The sequence below is a fragment of the Callospermophilus lateralis genome, chromosome 6, assembly GCF_048772815.1.
Source record: "Callospermophilus lateralis isolate mCalLat2 chromosome 6, mCalLat2.hap1, whole genome shotgun sequence".
NCBI classification, from domain to species: domain Eukaryota; kingdom Metazoa; phylum Chordata; class Mammalia; order Rodentia; family Sciuridae; genus Callospermophilus; species Callospermophilus lateralis.
The window spans coordinates 17,700,550-17,722,710 of NC_135310.1; the positions used below are offsets into that span (position 1 = coordinate 17,700,550).

Consider the following 22,161-nt stretch of genomic DNA (forward strand, 5'->3'; position numbering starts at 1 on the left):
GAGCAGAGCATTTTCAGGAACTGAGCTCTGCTCAGCCCAGGCCAGCTGGGTGTGTGTAGTTGTCTTAACCTAAACACAGAGGTGTGGAGAGTGAAGAGAGGAAGAAAGGAAGAGAGGGCTGGCAGGATGGGCTAGAACAACCCATGGTCTTCCCTGCCTGGACATTGAAGTTCAAAATGGCCCCTCTGAGCCAGGCGTGGTGGTACACACCTGTAATCCCAAGGGCTCCGGAGGCTGAGACAGGAGGATCTTGAGTTCAAAGCCAGCCCCAGCAAAAGTGAGGCCCTAAGCAACTCAGTGAGACTCTGTTGCCGCAGTCTGGCTGGGCACAATTCAGGAGCCACTTGTCAAAAGAAACGAACTTTATTTTTAGAACACACATGCCAAACCACACAGCTCCTCAGGAAAAAGCTTCAGAGCCCAACTGCCACCACCGGCTTCCCACAAGCCTCTCAACCTCCCCCACTCTTCCTGTTCTTGAGGCTGATTGGCTGGGTCTCGTGGGCAGAGCCAAAAAAGTCCCCCAATGAGCAGCTCCGTGGTCTGAAAGGGCGGGGAAACAGCCCAATGAGCATCACCACAGAGGAACCAATCAGTTGGCAGCTAGAAGTTTGCTGGGGCCGCTGTGAGCCAATCATCAGCTGGCAGCTGGAAGTTTGCTGGGGCCCCTTCGGCTGTGGCTCTCAACATCCTGTCTCTAAATAAAATACCAAATAGGGCTGGGGATGTGGCTCAGTGGCTGAGTGCCCCCGAGTTCAATCCCTGGTACCCACCCATCCCCCCAAAATGACCCCTCTGCAGTTTTGCCAGCCTGGAAACTTCTTCCGGACTTGGGGCAGCAACTCAGATTGACTTCAGAGAGATGTATGTTCCCAGTCACTGAAGCCCCAATCTCAAACAATAACTGCACATTTATTAGGAACCTGCTGTTGATCTTTCCACACGCACATGGTGTTCAACACTAGCAGGGACCATAAAAGTGAGTAGGACATAGTCCCTGTCACTAGTACACTTCCCATGTCATTAAAGAGATAACAATAACATGTATTCAGCATATGGAAGAATACACAGTGAAGAGCAAGACTGGGCAGCAGTGAGGGGGAGATGTGCTATGATAGAAAAGAGAGCGAGGAATGAAAGTTGGAGCAGTCAAGGAGGGCTCCCAGGAGGTGGTGGCAGTTAGGCTGGGTCTTAAAGAATGACTATGATTTGGATTATTACATTTTATAAAATGGATAATGGGACAATGACCAAAGGGATCAAGGGCAGGGAGTCCCACTCAGCGGGGGCAGGGTGGGTAGAACAGAGGGGACACAGAGCTGAACCAGATGGGAGAAGACAGATCCTGAAGGGCTTCAAGAACTCAGGTTCGATTTAACAGGAAGAGGGAGCCCTTGGAGGAGTTTGTAAATTTGAGAGCCAGAGAAAAGGTGCCATTCGGGGAAGACTGATTTGGTCTTGGGTTTGGGGGGCAGGATGCCCTCTGGGGTCTAGGAAGCAGCCAGGAGAAGTTTACAGAACTTCAGGCCTGAGTCTGGGGAGTAGGAAGAGGCTGGGCCTCCAGGACTCTTTGGAGAGTGGAAGAAAAGGAGAGAGATGGGAGACCCCAAAAGAAATAACCACCGTCTTCTCACTGTGTCTGAGGGTGAAAGATAGAGTGACGGGGTGTCCTGGCTCTGTCTCTGGGGCCTGGGGTAAATCACTGCATTTCTGTTTCTTCCTGTGCGAAATTTGAGTAATGCTCACCTTGTTTCCTTCAATAGGGTCCTGAAGGAAGCAGACAGAATGGCTCAGAAAACAGTTTGGGAAGGCGAAATATTAGTCAAATATTTGCTGTGATAAGATACAACAATTCCTGTGCTTTATTCTCAAATAGAGGTGCTCTCGAAATGAGGTGAGGCTTTCTGCCTTTTTCTCAGATATCCCTTTCTTAGGGTTTGAAGTAGTTTCTTCTCTCCCAGAGTGTTGTCTTGCTTTTGCTGATAACCTCCATGGATTTTCTTCTCACTTCCGCTTTATGCTTCTGCCATGAAACTGGAAAGCAGATACACAGGTTTGTTAAGACTAAATGTAAGAGACTAAATAGTCTGTCATCAGCATTAATGTCCGTTTGAAAGATGTTGAGATGCTACATTTAACAAAAGCAACTCGTCCTTCATCAAGGAAGAAGAGAGTTGGCATTCCTCCAGCCATTTCTGGAAAAAAAAATTAAATGAGTAAATATCTTTGATGAGGAAGAGGAAGAGGAGGAGAAGGATAAGAAGAAGGAGGAGGAGAAGGAAGAGGAAGAGGAGAAGAAGGAGTAGGAAGAGGAGGAGGAGAAGTAGGAGGAGGAAGAGGAAGAGGAAAAGGAAGAGGAGGAGGAGGAGGAGAGCAGGAGGAGGAGAGAAGGAGGAAGAGAAGGAGGAGGAGGAAGAGGAGGAGGAGGAAGAGGAGGAGGAGGAAGAAGAGGAGGAGGAGGAGGAGTGAAGGAGGAGGAGAGAAGGAGGAGGAGAAGGAGGAGGAGGAAGAGGAGGAGGAGGAAGAAGAGGAGGAGGAGGAGGAGTGAAGGAGGAGGAGAGAAGGAGGAGGAGAAGGAGGAGGAGGAAGAGGAGGAGAAGGAGGAGGAGGAAGAAGTGATGAGTGAGACATCAAAGGTAGGGCCCTGCTATGGACAAGTTTTGAATGTCAGCTCTTATGTATTTACTTTGTTTGCATCACTTTGGCTATTAACTTTACTTAAAGTAAAAAATGTACTGCATGTATTTACTTTTTTTGCATCACTTTGGCTACTAACTTTACTTAAAGTAAAAAATGTACCGCATGTTTGGGACTCACTTCTGGGTTCATAGGTGTGTTCCAGGTTGCCGCAGTCTGGCTGGGCACAAAATCACAAGCCACTCACAGCCTTGTAGATTCAAACAGCAATTCTTTATTCCCAAACTCACACCGACAATCACGTTCTGGGGAAATCCACGTTCTCGGCCCAAATACTCTCTGAATCCCGTGAGAACTCAACGGGAACTACAGGAGTGGGCACGCCTGAGGCAGCAGGATACGCCCTATTCCCAGCAGGGTACACCTTAAACCTGGAACCGCCCTAAACCCAAGGAGAGCCCTAAACCCGGATCTGCCCTGGTCCTTGAGCAAGGTCACCTTACATGCAATGTCACTGCAGATGACCTGGGCAAGTCCATTTCCACGAGTCCTTCCTCTAAGCAACATGGGGTACGCTGGCAAGGAAATTGTCATACCTACTTGGCTAATGGCTCTCAGCACCAGGTAGTGCAGGCTGTTGAGTTACCAGTGGCTGAAGAGATGAGACATTCCAGACATTTGAACTACTGGAACCCTTGGTATGCTTGGTGGAGACGGAGCACATGCAGCCAGAGTCTGGGTGTTGGAATTCAATTAAATGAACATTGCATTTATAATTTGTGTTTTCATAAAAATTTCCATGATCAAATGAACTGTAATACATTTGACAAATGCAAAGAAGCTGATTGTAGGAGTTGGTTTGCAGGAATATAGATGGGATTCTATTGGGGATGTACCATGCTTGAGGTGAGACAGGAGGGGCTGTGGAATTATCTCACGGTCGCTGCAGATTGAGGAGTAGAACTTGGGTGAGAGACAAGGACTAGGAATGCGAGAAAAAGGTTAAAGAGTTGGCTGCAAATCTAGGATGGATCAAAGCCAGACTGGGCCTATGTGAAGGAGATGCTGCCAAGATCAGAGTGTCGAGGGTTGAATCCTGGGCTGACCCAGAGACAGGGAGCAGGACCTCTGACCTCCAGGAGCTCCAAGTCTTGTGGAGACACTAGACCTGGTGAAAGACTCAGGACTGTCCCAGGACTTTAAAGAGGGCCACACAGGAACGTGGCCTCTACAGTGTTGCAAGAAGTCAAGAAGAAAGATAGAGTTGGAGACGAAGCAGCTGCAGGAGGCTTCCCGGGAAGGGAGAGACTGGACCTGGACAAGGTGACCCTGGGGACTCTGAGACAACGCCAGATATTCAGGGGTACATTAAGTGCATAGATGTGCGTGTAGAAATGGGGTAGGGGGAGTTATCTACCAACCAAAGGAAGGATGCCCTTCCCTACCCAAGCTGGCCTGAGCCATCTCTCCACTCGCCTCTTCCCACACCCCCAGACCCTTCTTCCTCCAGTTTCCTATGCACAGCTCTCAGAGAGCTGGCCAGGACTGCCCCTCCCTGCCTGGATGCCTGCCCCCTCCTCTCCTGCTGGCTTGCCCTCTGGAAGCAGTTCCACCCTCAGTGACCTCTCCTCTCTCACAACCCTAGTAACTTGCTCTCTTTGAAATGACATACATTTTTATTATTATTATAATTCATTCTTATGGTTGGTCTGTTTCCTGGTTGAATTATAACTCACATGCTGCAAAAGTTTGCTTTGAGGATCAGGGGCAGTGTATACAAGGCACAAGCCAAAGTAGACGCTTGCTAAGAGATGGCTCTTTTTATCCATGGTATTTTGACATCACTTGAGATCAGTGGACATGTCTGATGCCCTCTGCAGCCCTAAGTCATGCAGAGTCACAGTGAAGGTGTGCCAGTGACAGTAGATCGTGCCCACATTCAGTGGGCTGACTCTGCATGTCTCTCTGCCTGAGATAGCAATTTCGTTCTGCAGCAGGGATTCATTTCTGGAGGATTTTGAGAAGATATTTACTCATTTAATTTTTTTTCCAGAAATGGCTGGAGGAATGCCAACTCTCTTCTTCCTTGATGAAGGACGAGTTGCTTTTGTTAAATGTAGCATCTCAACATCTTTCAAACGGACATTAATGCTGATGACAGACTTGACCTTAGCAAAGTGCAGACAAATGGGGAATTACTGGCTCAGGAAGGGAATGCACATGGAGTTTTAAATCCCTGGTTGTCCCTGGGAGCCTGATCCATTAATGGAGTCCATGATGCTGTTAGTCCCCCCTGGTCCTAGTTGGGGATTTTGTCTCACATTTCAGCAAACCTGCAGGAGGAGAATGGGGAGGGAGGAGGAGGAGTGGGAGAGAATTACCACATTTTTCCCCCCTAAATGACATTCTGAGGCCCAGCTTGGATGATTTCCATGATATTATTTGTTGAAACAGCATTTTTAGAGAAGTCGTTTTAGGTCAGGTCAGCTATATTGTCTTCTGATGTTGGCAGAGAGTAGGAGCTGGGAAAGTGTTTGTGTCCCAGAGAGTGTCTATGTTTCCTCTTGGTGGCATATGTCACAGGTTGGCCTGTGGCAGTACCTGCTGGGAGACACAGTTACTCCAGCCATTGGAGTAACTGGGCCACATCTCTTTTCTTTTTTGTACCCTGACCTTCAGAGTTTGGTGTCGGCTCCCCCTCCTCTTCCTCTTCCTCCTCCTCCTCCTCTTCCTACTCCTTCGCTTCCTCTTCCTTCTCCTCCTCCTTCTCCTCTTCCTCCTTCTCCTCCTCCTTCTCCTCTTCCTCCCCTCCTTCTTTCCTCCCCCTCTTCCTTTTCCTCTTCCTCCTCCTCCTCCCTCTCCTCCTCCTCTTTCTTCTTCTCTTCCTCTCCCTCCTCCTCCTTCTCCTCTTCTTCCTCCTCCTCCTCTTCCTCCTCCTCCTTCTCCTCCTCCTTCTCTCCTCCTCCTCCTCCTCTTCTTCCTCCTCCTCTTCCTCCTCCTCCTCTTCCTCCTCCTCCTTCTCTTCCTCCTTCTCTCCTCCTCCTGCTCTCCTCCTCCTCCTCCTCTTCCTTTTCCTCTTCCTCTTCCTCCTCCTACTTCTCCTCCTCCTCTTCCTACTCCTTCTTCTCCTCTTCCTCTTCCTTCTCCTCCTCCTTCTTCTTATCCTTCTCCTCCTCTTCCTCTTCCTCATCATTCTTCTTCTCCTTCTCTTCCTCTTCCTCATCCTTCTCCTCTTCCTCCTTTTTTTAAAAGTAGGTATTTCCAAAATCAGAACAAAAGAGTTCTGCTTGTTTGGTACTTATAAGTATTTTGCATTCATGCAGCAAATGCGTGGAGTGGTACAGGGGAGACGTGCTGCCTGCTTGCTCACCACCTCCCTCAAGCAGCCTGGGTGCATTTCCACATCATGAGATGAAGCCCCCAGTGAAACTGAAGTTGGTGGCTTGTCCTCAGGATCCGATGCCTCTCCTTCCTGTCAGCAGGGCCTTTCCAAGACATATCCATGCCTTTCCTCCAAATTCACTACCTGATACTGAGGCCAGTTGTCCTCTCAGGTCTCCTGGCCTCACCCAAAGGACACAGCCGACATGAGAAGCTCGTAGCAACTCTTGCATCCACAGAGAGGCCTGTCAGAGCAGGGGTTGGTGGAGCCTGGACCCAGGCTCAAGGGCACGGTTAGAAATGACATCAGCTGTCTTTATCAGTTTTGAGAAACCAAACCACTGGCTTATCCACATGACTTTTGGAATAAAACCTGTGAGAAATAAATGAGCATTTGAGCTCTGAAGCCCTTCTACCCTTCCTCCCATCTCCCTTCAGGCTTGAGAAACCATACATGCTGGGTCAGAGGTGGGGGCCCATGCTTGGCTCCCCTCCAAAGCCCTCAAGGGGGCTCTGTGTGGCCTAGTGACAGTACAACCTGGCAGGTGGGCACGCAGTTGCTCAGCCCCTTCTTAGCTGTGGGTGAGTCACTTCGACTCTCTGTGCCTCGCTTTCCTCCTGGGGATGATAATGGCTGCTCATCTCATGGGACTGCCCTCAGGATCAAGTCCCCATGTAAGGGTTCAGAGCAATGCTTGACCCAAAGCAGCTGTTGAGTATGGAAAACAGCTGTAAGACACTGGAGGTGATGATCCAGAGTTAGTCCCGCCCCTTCTCTCTCTCTCTCTGGTTCCACAGATTGAACCCAGGGGCACTTAACCACTGAGCCATATCTCCAGTCCCTTTTAATATTTTATTTAGAGACAGGGTCTCACTAAGTTGCTGAGGCTGGCTTTGAATATGTGATCATCCTGCCTCAGCCTCTCCAGTCACAGATTTAATTCTTTTAATACTCTAATTTTCTGTTCACTAGAAATGAGAGCAACACCTCCCACACAGATTGGCTATGTTCTGACTGTTATTGTCATTCAGAGACCACTGCCTGAAAAATCTGGTTACCTGTGGCCTGAAAAGAGATTTTCCCATTGAGCGAGGAGCTCCCAGGATTGAGTTTCTGGTGTGTCTTTCTTTAGGACTTCTTTAGGACTTTCTTTAGTTTTAGCAAGACGATTGGAAGTGACACCTACTCCCTATCCACCTGGCACATGCCTGTCATACAGTGGGCCTTCACCAAATGTCCAGCGGGGAGATGGAGTGGGCCTAGTCTGCACTTGGTGGGGTTTCTGGGTTGTTGGGGTCTTTCTTGGATGGAGAGCTCCTGCTGATGTCTTTTTGAGGCCAGCCTTCTGCATGCAGAGTTTCCTTACACTTTGTAGGAGACTAACATGAATGGGAAGAACCTGTAGTTTGATTAGTGCAGTGTGCCAATCAAATTAGACTCAAAATGTAGCCTCCAGGGAAATGACCTTGCCTATAGTTTAGGACAAGAAGGGAGGAAGCCGGTCTAATGATAGCAGCAGAGGTGACAGACTGTAGTGTCAGGGCAGCGCGCCAGGCTCTGCACTCAATGGACCCTCCCCATGTCCATCCCTGGGTCGAAGCCCAGATACAGTTTCAGCCCAGTCAGCAGAGGCTTTCCTGTGTCCTCTCAGCTAATCCTAGTTCTGGGCACAAGGAGCTTGGAATGTCTTATGCAAGAGGAGGGTGCTGCAGGGCCCATGGCATGTTCTCTTACAGCCTATGCCCCAGTTCCCACAGATACCTCACAAAGGTGCTGCTTCCCCAGGACTAGGAGCAATGGGGGGCCTCCTCCTGGAAGGAAATGTTGGTCTGGATACAAAATTAAAAGCAGCTTATGTTCTGAAAATTGGTGTCCAGAGAGAACACATGTTATTGTGTGCTTACAATGATGGAAGTTAGTAGAGGCATACAAAAGAGTCAACCAGCCTCATTACTGATGTCACATGCTCTAAGAATTCAGAGCTCTTCCAAACAGCTGGCCCCCTCCATTTTTTTTGCAGATGAGGAAACAGAGGACCTGAGGGTGTGAAGTGACTGGCCCAGATACTATGGTTTGGACCGTAAGTGTACTCTAAAGGCCCATATCCTAAAGGCTTGGTTGCAGCCTAGGTACTACTGGAAGATGGTGGACCCTGTAGGAGGCGGGGCCTGGAGGAGGGAAGTTAGGTCATTGGGGATGTGCCCTGGAAGAGGATATTGGGAACCCAGCCCCTTCCTATCCCTTTTGAACTTCCTGGCCACTCTGAAGTGAACATCTCCTTCTGTCACTGACTCCTGCCATGGCCCAAAGCAGCCATGGTGGCCAAGTGACTATGGACAGAAAGCTCTGAAACTGTGAGCCAAAAATGAGCCTTTCTTCCTTTTAAGTTGTTTATCTCAGGCATTTTGTCACAGAGACAGGAAGCTAACACGCCAGTGTCACATAGTTCCTAGCAAAATCTTGATTGCAGACTAGATGTTCTAATTTCAGTTCATTCCAGGACTAGAAGCTGTACTCTCTCTCTCTTTCTCTCTCTTTTTTTTGTCCCAAACATTATTAATGATACAACATTTATAAGATGTTTACTTAGATTTGTTATTTTGAAGTAAGAGTTGATAAAGAATTTTTTTTATCCCAAAGATTTTTTTCCAGTAAAACAACAACAAACCCAAACTATAAAGCATCACTACCATCCATCCAGTTGCTCAAGCCACAAACTTCTGACTCATCTTTGATTCTTCCCCTTCTCCCTCCACCTTCACCTCCAATATCTAACCTGTTGGGAGGTCCTGTTTGTTCTCATTTAAAAATGCATTTTGAATTCCTCTCCCTTAGTACACCTACCTTTGTAGAACTTCGGTTCTGGGTCATTTGTTGCCTCATCTGTTGCAAAAATCTCTTGTTTATTGTCCATACATTTTTATTTTGAAATCATTATAGATTACAGAAAGTTACAAAAAATGGGACATAGAGGGAAAAAAAAACTTACAGGGAGATCCCAGGTATTCTTTCCCTAGTTTCCTGTTAATATTACCATCTTGCACAACTATAGAACAAGATAAAAACTAGGAGATTCATTGGGTGCAATCCAGAGAGTTCATCAGATCTGTGTGTGTGGTTCCCCATACCAATGTCTCCCAGAAATTCGTGTCTGGGAAGCCTGGTCCCCAGTGTGTTAATGTGGGAAAAAGTGGAAACTTGACAGGTGCAGCCTAGGAGCAAGTTACTGGCAGCCTCATTCTCTGAAGGGATTAACAAGGCTTTGGGGGACCTTGGTTAGGATCTGCACTGCTCTACATGCAGGCACCTTGTCAGCTTTGTTCACAGTTATCTTTTCAGAACTGACTCCAGATGGGCACCCAGTGACCCTGTGGGATGAGAAAGGTCAAGGCTGTACCACGTCTGAATGCCGAGTCAGCAAAGGCAGCTTCAGGGCCAAATTCGCTTCATGGGAAAAGAACCACAGAGTGAGATACATAGAGGGGAAATTCGTATTTTAAAATGAAGAATTTCCTTCTGCTGAATTTGAGTAATACTTTAAGATGATGAAGCATAACCTTTGTAATTCGTTTTACAAGTTCTTATCTGATAATTTGAGGTGTCAAGAGGAAAATTGTACTTGCTATTCTTTATCAAATTGCTTTTTTGGTAAATGTTTAGGATAATTCTGTTTCTTTTACTGTGTTCTATTTTGTATCCTTAAGAAGATTTCAAACACACATCTTTATACATAAACATCCTAAATAATGCAATGTTGCATTGACAACAAAATTGTGTGCTTATACCACAGATCATGTGGCCTTATTTGCCTGTTTCCTTGGTTACTTCTACGCAGGAGGACTTTATGACTAGTGACAACTTTTAGGTTAGTGCTGAATGCATGGCTGCAGAGTGCCCGTTAGTTAAGCAAACACATTGAGGATCTTGTGCTGATGGCCCATTAGTAAGAGATAATTGCAGTCAGCATCTATCAGACCCTTGACAGACATTTTCTTCTTCATCATGAGCCCTTGGGATGCATTCATACTAAAATATGAAGGAGAATAAAACAATTTGCAACAATTTTCAGCTTTTCTCAGTTATTCTGTAAGATGTACTTGAGCAGTAAGTGTGCTTAGACGGGAGCAGTTAAAATGATCATAAATGCTGCTCTTATACCACATGAAACACTGCATACAATTAGAAAGAAAGGCTTTTTTTTTGGTAAAATTCAATGTAGGAACTCTGTCTACCATTAAAAGTGGCATTTTGTTAATTTTAGTTTTATTTAATAACCTGTAAGGCATGTAAGTTTAAGTTTGTTTTTAAGTTAATAAGGAAATTTTAAGATGAAGAAATTTTGATTTAAATATTTCTTTGTATTGTAATTTCCCTTTATACATACTAGACTAAGTGAAACTTGCCAAATAAATCTTCTTGAAAATTGCAAAGAAAAAAAAAAAAAAACATGTAACCATCACAGAAACTCATTTTTTCTGTGAAGGCCGGATGAGGTCCTGGGGTTGGGTTCACCCCCACTGCAGTGGGGCCTCTGCTGCTGGGAAGGCTTCAGCTTACACTTGGACTGGGGGAGTCAGCACCAGCAGGTAACCACCTCTGCAGCACCGAGCCCAGAACCTGGCACCTGTAATCTCTTCTGAAATGCCAGCTCTAGTGGTTATTAGTCAATTTACTGATCTCCAGTGTGGACAGAAGGTCAAGTGGAGACAAAGAAATGCTAAAGTCACATGGAATGCTTTCTAGGATCATCTCTGCACCTAAAGAGAGCAACTGTCACAGACAGCAACTGTCGCAGAGGTAGGGAGCAGGCGCCTCCCCTGATGCGGCTCTATAGCTCCAGGACTTCTGCTCCTGCTTGGTCTTGGCATCCTACCTCTGGGCTGGAATTGCATTTGAATCAAGCCCAAGGGCTGTTGGTCATGTCCCCACAGGTGGTCACATGTCTGTGTAGGGCCACTCTGGACAAGACTGAGAAGTAGAAGAAACCTACATTTCTAGTTCTACACATTTCTCACTTCCAGACTCATTAGAGGCCATTCACACCTCTCCTCCCGCCTCCTCTCTATCAGAAGCTTACAGACTCTGTTCATTGGTACCGCATTTCCTGAGGCAATCTGTTATTCCATTAAACATCCTTTAATTGACACTACTATGGGTCAGGCACAGTGTCAGAGCCTGGAGATGCGAAGATAAAGGATATGAAAGTCAGGGCCTTCTAGAAACTTCCAGGCCCAGCAGGGGGAGAGCAGATAATGAACAGGCAATTGCAGGAAGACAGGAAGGCTGGGGCTAGTCATATGTATATTATGCAACCAAGGCTCACAGATTTGGGTCCCAGCAAAGGGAAAAAGGAAATAATTGTGAGCTCTCAAGGAGGCTAGATTATGTGAGCAAAAATCACAGATGGCAATTAAGAGCCCGGCAGACAAGCTCTGTGACAGACTGTCCAGGGGCCAACCTCCCTTTTTCCTTGTGAAGCAGCAGGTATAGCAGGGGTGACAGTGGTAATAACAGTTCCCCCTCACCAAGTCTCCTCGCCACCCCGCCAGTGTGGGGCTTCTCTCTTCCTCTTCCATCTCCTGGATGAAGGTCCAGATGTGGCTGCAAGCTCAGCTGGGCCCCAGAACACCCCGCCAGAGGGGTTCCTGGCTGAGGTCTCAGAGTACCCCACTCTCCCACCTGGACGGAGTCCCACCTGCCTCCTCACAGAAGCCTCTTCTTTGGCAATGTCCAGGTTACCCCCTGCTTTATTACAATATCGATACACAGCTATTTTTTTCTCTACTTAAAAATGTTTTCTTAATTGGAATTTTAGAATTGGTGAAATAGAACCTATTTGTTCTCCCTTTCTCCTGAAAAGGAACTCTTGGTAAAGGAGTTAAAACACTGCAATTGCTCTCTGTCCTGAGGGTGGGTGATTTCACTAAAGATAAAAAGATAAAAATCTCATTACTGGGAGTAAATCGCTCTTTTTCTCCAGGTCACTGTGTGCTGCAGGTTCATCTCAGGCTGCTCAGACACAGATGCATTATCTTCCTTCAGGTATTTCAGGGGGATTAGAAGGCACCTGGGGCTAAGGAAGAAAGAGAATGTAGAGGTGACTGAGCCTGGGGCTTCGGATGCTGCATCTGCCTTTCTGATCTGGCTCTTATCCACTTTGCTCAGCACCAGTTTCCTCATCTGCAGAACGGGGCGATGAGGACTTGATCACAGGGTGAGTCTCCCCACCTCTGCAGCACTGAGCCCAGAACCTGGCACCTGCAATCTCTTCAGCTCTAGTGGTTATTGGTCAATTTATTGATCTCCAATGTGGACAGAAGGTCAAGTGGAGACAAAGAAATGCTAAGGTCACATGGAATGCTTTCTAGGATCACCTCTGCACCTAAAGAGAGCAACTGTCACAGACAGCAACCCTCGCAGAGGTAGGGAGCAGGCGCCTCCCCTGATGCGGCTCTACAGCTCTAGGACTTCTGCTCCTGCCGTGGACTTGGCATCCTACCTCTGGGCTGGAATTGCCATTTGAATCAGCCCCAAGCCTTGGCAGCTCCCTGAAGTCTCCTGACCAGGGAAGCTCGCAGGTGGAGCCGTGCTGCAGGGTGGGACTGAGGAGGACCTGCCTCGTCTCCTGGTGCCCGGCGCCACTGTGGCCAAGTCTTCTCTGCAGCTGGGCCTTCAAGTGGGCCTCTTTTCATCCAGCCCTTGGAGAAACCTCTGAGTGTCCATGCAGAACAAAGCTGCTCCTGTGTTGTCGCAGCACCTTGAGCCACATCCCTATACCATACAGATGAGAAAATGCAAGAGGAAGGCTGCCAGAAAGGGGGAGCCATGAGCCCAGGCTGGGGGTGGGGAGTGGCACAGAGTGAGAGGGGAGTTTGGAAGGAAGGAGAGGAAGGCAGGCAGGCTGGGCCCCAGGTCCAGCTGAAGGCACAGCTTCTTCTGGGCCTGGAGGACTGTCTTCTGTGCTGGCCGACCTCAGTGTCCCGTGATGACCCCTCCACTACTTTGTTCATCCTCTTTTCTCTGAGTTGCATGAAATGGAAACACCCTGCATGCTCAGCGTCCATTTTGGGGGTGTCCTTGTTGCTTAATTCTCTACACATTTAACAGCCGAAGCCCTCTTGGCTTTCCTCCCCTGCTTGCTGCACATCAAGTCATCTGCCCTCCAGGCCCACGCTGCCTGCTCCGAGAGATACATGGTGTCATTTTGTGGGACCTTCTGATCTCAAAAGTGTCTTCCCCTTTCCCCATATGCACCTTCAGAATCCAGTGAGCCAGAAACTCTGCCAGGTGCCATGAATAAAATAGAGCAAACCAAATAGATAAATGGTCCCACTCGCATAGAGCTGCTGTCCTGGTGGAAGAGACTAACACTAAATACACAGCATCAGCTGGTAATGAGTGCTAAGCAGAATAAGAAAGTAGGGGAGAGGTAAAAAGTTTGGAAGGGTTTAGGGTTGCAGCTGTAAGTAGGGTGGTCAGGCAAGGCCTCACTGAGGGGGTGCCATTCAAGCAAGGGCTTGAATGAGGTGTGAGCCTACAGATACCTGTGCTGCAGGAGAGGTGCACCTTTGGTGAGAGGGACAGCAAGTGCAAAGGCTCTGAGGTAGAAGGGAGTCTAGCAGTTCCAAGGAAAAAACCAAAGAGTCCCAAGTGGTTGGAGCAGAAGTGACTAAGGGCAGAAAAAGAGAGGACAAGTTTCAGCATATAGATGGGAATATACAGGATTTGGGTTTTTCTTCCAGGTAAGATGGGAAGCCATCTGTGTTAGTTAGCTTCTCGTCACTGTGACAAGTACCCAACATAAACAACTTAAAGGAAGAAGGATTTATTTTGGCTCGTGGTTTCAGAAGAACCAGGTTATGGTCCAGTGACCCCATGGCTTGGGCCTGAGGTAGAGCAGAGCATATGGTGGAAGGGTCACGGTGGAGGAAAGCCGCTCAGCTCATACACCTAGGAAGCAGGAAGAAGAGAGAGTGAAAGGGGCTGGGGACAAGAAACGCCCTTCCAAGGGCACGTCCCCAGGGACCTACTTCCTCCCACCAAGTCCTACCACTTACATTTGTCACCGCCCAGGAGTCTACTCACCCAGCATGGATCCAGGCACCTCCCAGAGCCCCACCTCTGAACACTGCTGCATTGGGGACCACGCCTTCAACACGGGAGCCTTTGGGGGACAGTCCACATCCAAACCAAAACTCCACCCAAGAGTTTCCACAGAATGTTGCAGTGACCTAAGTCTTGTTTAAAAGAATCCCGCTGGCTGGTTCACTTGAGAATAGTCTAGCACGGCCAGGACCAAGGGGAGAGAATACAGAGGAGACGAATGCCTGAGGATGATGGCCTGGACACGGGGTGCGAAGGAGGTGGCAGAAGAGGGTTAGCAGATGCTATTTCACATGTGCTGAGAGGGAGAGGGAGACAGAGAATATTTTCTGGGCTGGTGAAAACTAAAGCAAGAGCCGGTTTGGGGGAACCCAGGAGTTCAGGGTGGCCCTGTTTGAAGACACCCCTGGGCTTCCCCATGGGGAGGTCCTGAAGGCCCCGCCTACACGAGTCCCAGTAAGAATGGCCAGGTGTGATAGCACTTGAAGCCATCTAGTACAGGAGGCCCTGATCCAAATTTGAAATGCATTTGGAGGAGAACACTTTAAAATGGCAGAAATAAAGCGCTGGAGCGAAAATTCACAGAGCCTGACAGCTGGGAGACCTCTTAGGGCTTTTTGTTGTTGTTGTTGTTTGTTTTTTCATCCTTTTTCCTTTTTTTTTTCTATTTGTCTTACTTTTATTTATTTTTTACATACATGACAATAGTGGAATGCATTACATTCATAATTACCCATTCACAGCATATTATTCAAACTCTGCATATAAAGTATGTTCACACCAAATTATGCCATTATACATGAACTCTCTCTTTTTTTTTTTGAATTACAATTCTTAACACACCTTTATACCACAATTTATCATATCTCTGTTTGTATATAAGGTATGTTGACCCCAAATTCACATCTTCATACTTGTATTTTGTATAATGATGGCCATCACCTTCCTCCATCCATGCTATTCCCCTACTCCCTCCCTTTCCCTCCCACCCGTCTTCCCAATCTAGAGGTAATCTTCCTCCCATGCTCTCCCTCCCTACCCCAGTGCAGCCAATTTGGAAAGCAGTATGGAGATTCCTTGGAAAGCTGGGAAGGAACCACCATTTGACCAGCTATCCCTCTTCTCGAACTATACCCAAAGGACCTAAAAACATCATACTACAGGGACACAGCCACATCAATGTTTATAATAGCACAATTCACAATAGCTAAACTGTGGAGGCAATCTAGATGTCCTTCAGTGGATGAATGGATTAGAAAAATGTGGCATTTATACACAATGGAATTTTACTCAGCACTAAAAAAGAATAAGATCATGGCATTTGCAGGTAAATGGATGACATTAGAGAAGATTATGCTAAGTGAAGTTAGCCAATTCCAAAAAACAAACAAACAAACAAAAAACCACCCTTTTTGCTTTTTAAAAAACCTTTACCCGTCTTCTTTGCCTGCTCTCTTTCCCTGCAGTGTTTGGAATTTTCTTCCTCTTATTCCACTAGGAGTAGGGGAGAAGAGGATTGGAAGGCAGTCAGAAGGAACATGGTTCTGGATTCTGCTTTTCTTTGCACAGACTGAACACAGAAAATAACTCTGCTTTGAGGAATGAGAAAATGGTTTAGTCTGAGCCAAATGAGTGACCATGGCCCAGGAACCCAGATTCAAGTTACCTGCAAGGTCATGGTTCTTGTGTGGAAGAAACTACTGAGCTTTTATAGTCACAAAAGAAAGGAGGCAGGTTCCTTAAGGAGGTGGGGTGAGGAAATCTCTACTGTCAGATTTAGATGTTGTCTTTGATAAGGTGGGACAATTCTTTTAAAGGATTCAGATGTTATCACAATCTTAGCTTCAGGGCCAGTGGAGGCCAGAGGCCCACCCAGCTTGGTATACATTGCAAGAGTTTTATCTAGTAGTCACAAGAATTCTAGGTCAGATACAGAGGTTGATAATAAATGGTTATTAAAAGGGGCTAAAATAATGGCCAAAGATAAGTGGGCTCTTGATCTTTAACATTCCATCTCTCCCCAATCACACTGTGTTAGGCAGCCGAGATCCAGGGCTGCAGGCTGTCCACTGCAGACATGGCTTCTGCGGAGAACTCCATTCTCAGACCATAGACACCTTCAGCCCTTATTTTCCTGTGAAAGTCCAACAGGAAACAGAAAAATGGCGCTGGAGGTTTTTTCACAGTGTTTATCTAGCATCATAAGTTTTGATTTTTCTTTCTCTTTTGGTGATTTCACTAACCCCCTCCCAAATGCTGTCTGGTGTTGCTCTACCTGGGAAGGCTGTGCTGTGCCTTATGAAGAATCACAGGCTTCAGGTCAGCTTTGCCCAGGTGTGCTATGGTGCAGTTGGCCCTGAGTTCAATGTTGATGGATCAAAATTAGACATTCAATAAGGCACATTTAAGCAGAAACACATAAAACAAGGGTATGTATTCACTGGTCTACAAAATCGGTGTGGCAAGAGTCCCAAGAACCCAACCCTGTATTTCCCCTACGGACAAGGGTGGGATATTTGTTAACTCAATGACTTTATAGAACATGACTACCATAAATAGTGAGGATTGGCTCTCGTTGTTCTACTCAAGGTTGTTGTAAAGGTCACATGGGATGGTGAGTGCAACCTTGCCTTCTAAACGAGAAGCACCAAGGAGAGAGGAGCCGCGCTTGTTGGGATGTCAGTGGCATACAGAGTGCTGTGACCTTCATGGTCCCACGTGATCTCCACCACACCCTGTGATACAGGGGTGTTGTTGTGATTGTTGTCAATTTTCCAAATATTAAAAAAAAAGTCAGGAACCAGGAGAGGGGACGGACGAAGGCAGCAGCACGATGGAGGTGCTTGTGTCTCATATTTACTGTACACCTGGCGCTGGCCCTCGTCTTCCTGAGGCACCCACCTGCTGGGACAGGAGGATTGGCAATGGAAGGCAGGAAAGCAAAGAGGAAGCTTTTTGCTGTGTCTCTGAATTTCCTATTTTGGGTTTTGGCCATGAGGAAGCTGTCTGAGATGAGCGGAGGGCCTTACAGAAGTCAATGGATCCTGACCTCTGACTAATTTGGGAACTGGGGAGAGGCGACTTACTCTGATGTGGAGGCAGACAGAGCTCACTGTAGTCGGTGAATGAAGGCTCTCAGGAATGGTTTTGTTTTCAAATTCATTATTATTAGTAGCAGCAGCAGCAGCAGTAGTAGTAGTAGTAGTTATTCTGGCAATTGAACCCAGGGCCTTGTGCATGCCAGGCCAGCATTCTAACATTGAGCAGCTACATCCTCACCCAGTTTTAAAATTTCATTTTGAGGCAGGGTCTTGCAAAGTTGTCCAGGCTCAAACTTGTAATCCTTTTGCTTCAGCCTCCCAAGGTGCTGGGATGACAGGTGTGCGCTCCCATTCCCAGCTCAGGAATAGTTTTATCAACTCATGGAAGACTCATGTATTGAAGCCCCCAGTGTAGCTGTGCTCAGAGGTGGGGCTCTTAAGTGATTGGGTCTTGCGGGCACCTACCTCAACATTGGGTTAATCCACTGATGATTCAGAATTGAATGTACCATTGGGAGGTAGAAAATGCACAAGGTGGGCTTAATTGGTGTGAGTATGGCCTTAGGCCTAAGCCTAAGCAACTCCATTTTAAAAACTCCAGTTTGAAACCTGCAGTCTCACCAGGCACACCAACGGAGCCCTCTAGTGTGGCCCTCAGACATCAACAAGTCGCTTCCCCCCACCCTGAGAAACTCGGAGTGAAGCCTCTGGTAGGCTGTCCTCGCCTATTAAGAGGGAAAGGCCAAAAGATCAGGGTGGGAACCACCAGACCAGATGTTTAAACCCCAGGGTAAATGATGTCACTGAGGAATCCAGTAGTAGCTGATAAGGATTCAAAGGGGTGTCAAAAGCCCCCAAATTTTGTATAAATAATAGAGCAAATGAACAGATATTCAGCCAGCTGACCCTGATGCACACAGGTTAGAGAGCCTGGTGAGGACCTGGACTGAGACCCCAGCTCTTCTCATCTTCCTGAACCTGTACATCTTCCTCACCAATCTCAGACTCTACAGCCACATCTTGACCCTGGGGAGAGCTGCAATTTCTCCCCAGGATCGTCTCCTCAGCCAGCTGTTAGCTCCACCAGAAGAGAAGCCTGCCTTGGTTCTGGACCTGGTCACCGTGGTCTGAGTGTGTGTCTGCTGGACTTGAAGCCTAAGGCGTGAGACTTTCTGATCTGACGCTTGAACTTAGCATGCAGAGGGAATGTCTGTCACGAGCCTGTCGTGATTAGGTGTGTTTGCAATGCTTAGAATTAATCAATCTAGAACTGTTTGCTGTGAATTTATTATGTCTATCGCAGTGCCTAGCATCAAGGATTGTCGTTTTCTTGATTAAGAACCTAGAGAGTGAAGTCATATTGAGTGATTTGAGTGAATAAAGCATTGAAAAGGGCAGAAACATGTGGACATTCTTTATTTCTACCCCTGGACTGCATAAGTCGCAACTTTTGCCCATCCCGACAATTGGAAGAAGCAGATCACTGGGGGAGTTCCCTGGAATGGAATATATTGTCCCCGTCCGTCCCCTTCTTCTCTTTCTCTGCTTCCTCTCTCCACCACCACGTTCTCCTACCTTGTTTTTGCCTTGCCTCAGGCCCAAAGCAATGGAGCCAGCTAACCACGGACTAAAACATCTGAAAACACAAACCAAAATAAATCTTTCCTCTTTCCTCCTTTAAGTTGTTTTTCTCAGGTATTTTGTTACAGTGGTGAGAAGATGCCTAATATACTCCCTGAGTTCCTAAAGTAGCTTTGGCAGGTTATGGGCCCTGCCAGAGGACGGCTCTATTTCTGGAGGTCACAAGGTATGTTATAGCTGCTTTGTGACCACAAACGAGGCCAACCTGTGCCAGGCCTCTGAGGGGCTTACCACAATAGGTTGTGAGATGAGGATGAAGAGGTCAGTGACAAACCTCAACCCTGAAGGGCCCAGGCCAAAGGGGCTGGAGTTGCCTAAGAAATTCGGCATTTTTATCAGAAAGACTGATCACTGCCTCAGGGCCAGTCCCAGTGCCTTTAAAATTTCATGTGCATGAAGGTCACCAGTGAGCTTACAAATGAAGATTCTGTTTCAGAAGGTCAGGGTGGGTCTGAGACTGACCAGTTCCCTGTAAGGCCAGTGCCATGGGGCTCGGACCATTCTTTGCATAGCAAAACTCTATGTTACTAGAGCAGATCACACTGGCACTGGACTGGAATGTGGGTGGTTTATTTTTCTTTCTATTAAGTAGTGGGTGAAGACTCAAGAGAGAAAGAGATTAATCTACTCAAAATAGAAAAAAAAAAGCATATGTTTGCATTCATTGGGATTCTTCAGAAAAACAGAAGCCAGGAGCTATATAGAGAAATATGAACTAAGTTTTACGATGGAAATTGGCTCACTCAGTCAGGGAGGTCAGGATACTCAGTTTGCAAGTTGCAGATCCAGGAAGGCAGGAGGAAACAGATGTCCCAGTTCAAACAGAGAGGAGAACTGGCCCTCCCTCTGCCTTTTGGTTCTAGTGGGGCCCTTAACAGATTGAATAACGGTGAGAATGGATCTTCTTTACTCAGTCTACTAACTCCAATGTGAATCTATTCCAGGAATATACTCACAGCCACCAAAAATAAAGCTTTGCAAGTTATAGGGTGTCTTTCAGCCCAGTCCAATTAACACAAAAATTAATCATCCCAAGTCCACCTCTTATCAACTGGGCACCAATACGCATCTCTTACGAACAAGACCACAATTCCTCCTCCTATGATACAGTAATACAGCCTTCAGAAGAAATAAATGCTCTAATCCCTTCTCTGGAGAGGCAATAAAGTCTGTGAGTGAAGTCTCTCCTTCTCATATCCCATAACTTAAATGCGGTGATGTGAAAGTAACAGTACTGAAATTTTGATATAAAGTCATTTTATCCTACGTGGTATGATGAGGAAGTAAGAAAGGAAGGAAAACACAGATGTCTGCTAAACATAAATACACATTTAAATGGGTCGTAACTGCACATGTGCCATTTGTGTTTTGGTTCCCTTGACCTGAAACCTTTCTGCTTGTAGAGATCAAGGAAGGATTTAGTAGGCTTCCGATCTACCTCGTCTCTGGCAGCACCACCACCATCTAGCGAGTGCCACGAGTGTGGGTGCGTCAGACTCTCCAGAGTGCTGTCCATCGAGGTCCACCTCACTGTTGGCTACTGAGTGCTGTCCCTGCCACCCGGATCTACTACTTCCATTACATTTAGAACTGTCAGTTGAGTGGTTGTGGCTCCCCCTGGAAGGTCTGGTCTCCAGAAAAGAGTTATTACAGAGCTCTCCCAGCATGCCGGGGCTCCCCTCACAACTCATTTCTCAAAGGTACACCTTCTGGACCCTCCCAGTGTGGGCGAGTAGGTCTCACATGACAAGTCCACTCCCATGCCGTGTTTCCTCAGCTCTCCCAGCTCAATCACCACAGGAGACTTCTGTGACCTTGACTGGTGTGGCGCCTTCTCCCACCCGCCAGCCAGCCAGCCGTTCTGCAGCAGTGGACACCCGTTCTGACTCCTTCTACCTGGTGATAGAATCAGATCCCACAGGCTGAGGGCTGTGTGCCCCCGACACCCACCCACAATACACACTTCATTTGCTGCTGCCAGGCTCCAGGTTGCTTTTGATGTGTTTCTGACCCACAGCTGCCAATCAAGTTCCCACAACCTCACCTCAATTTCAGTTAATTTGCCCGAATGACTCACAGAATGCAGCAAAGCACGGTTACCAGTTTATTATAAAGGATGTAGATGGAGAGCTGCACAGGGCAAGGTGTGGAGAAGAGGGGAAGAGCTTCCACACCCACTCTGGCTCACCACTCTCCAGGGACTTCAGGTATCCAAAGCTCTCTGCGCGTCTATGGAGAACTCATTTCGTATGCGCGATTGATTGAATCCTTGGCCATTCATGATCCTGAAGTTGCCAAGGGACTTCCCGCCATGCATTGACTCGTTAACTTGGAAAGAGTCTATCACTTTGGAGAGTCTAAGGATGTTCAGAGTTTCAGGCCAGGAAACAAGAGAAAGACTAAATATACATTCCGTGGTATCACACCTTCCCATCTTCCAAAGCATTGAAATCCCTTCATCTACAGGAAACCCAAGGAGATGAGTGTTTTCAGTTCACAGTGGGCCTTTTTGATTCGTGTTCCAGCCAACCAACCAAGCACACCGTCAGCACTCTGCCCACTCTCTAAGCCGTGATGCTAAATCCAGAATCCCTTCTTGGGGGCCCACAGGAGTAAACTTGGCCAATCCAAGTTCACGTTCCTCCCCTAAGTATGCCCATTCCCACATTCATTCCCTGGTTTCCATCTCTGAAAAAAAAAGGAAGTCATTCTTTTGCAGAATAGCACACCTCATCATGGATCACGCTTGGTACCTTTCTCTGGGGACTTGAGGAACCAGAACTAGTTACAAGCCTAGAAGTCAAGAGAGATGGCAGTGGTCCTGAGGAGAATCCCTAGTGTCTTTCAGGTGGGCACCTGAAGAGGTCATTACCATGCTCTCTCAGAGGAACTGGCAAGGTTGATCCACTTGGGGTGGGAAGGTCCTGTCCCAGGGGTTGGGGAAGCTGCTTCTGCTGGAAGTGGGGCAAATAATTCCACCAGCAAAGACTCATCAGAATTTAGGGGCTTGAGATCCCCAGCGTCATCAGGGTCTTCCCATACATTCCCATCCCAACTGGAAATGTCCTCTTCCTTCTTAATCAAGGCCCTCACTGAAACTATGGCCCCTTCACCCAGCTGGGAGTTCAACTTGCTTGTAATTCATCCAAACCCCTCCAACGTCAGTCAGTTGGGCCTGCTATTTATTATTGATTTCTTTTCTTTTTTTTTTTTTTCTGTGCACTGGTTGGACAGGTGGGCTTCATGCTGAAAGCCCAAGGGGCACAGTGTAACCTCTGTCTTTGACTAGTGCCCACATGGCTAGCTCTAGGCCCACAGAGCAGGACTTCTCCCTGCCAGCTCCACATTCTTTCCACT

At 47.2% G+C, this 22,161-nt stretch overlaps 1 protein-coding gene across 1 annotated transcript in view; it reads right to left on the reverse strand.

The window, feature by feature from the left end:
• Nucleotides 1–1,746: 1,746 nt before the first annotated feature.
• Nucleotides 1,747–22,161, reverse strand: part of LOC143401801 (uncharacterized) — a 197,681-nt gene continuing 177,266 nt past the window's right edge. The window contains exon 4 of the mRNA XM_076859426.1: nt 1,747–2,034. The gene's annotated coding sequence lies outside the window, so the exon portion shown is untranslated. The remainder of the gene's footprint in view (nt 2,035–22,161) is intronic.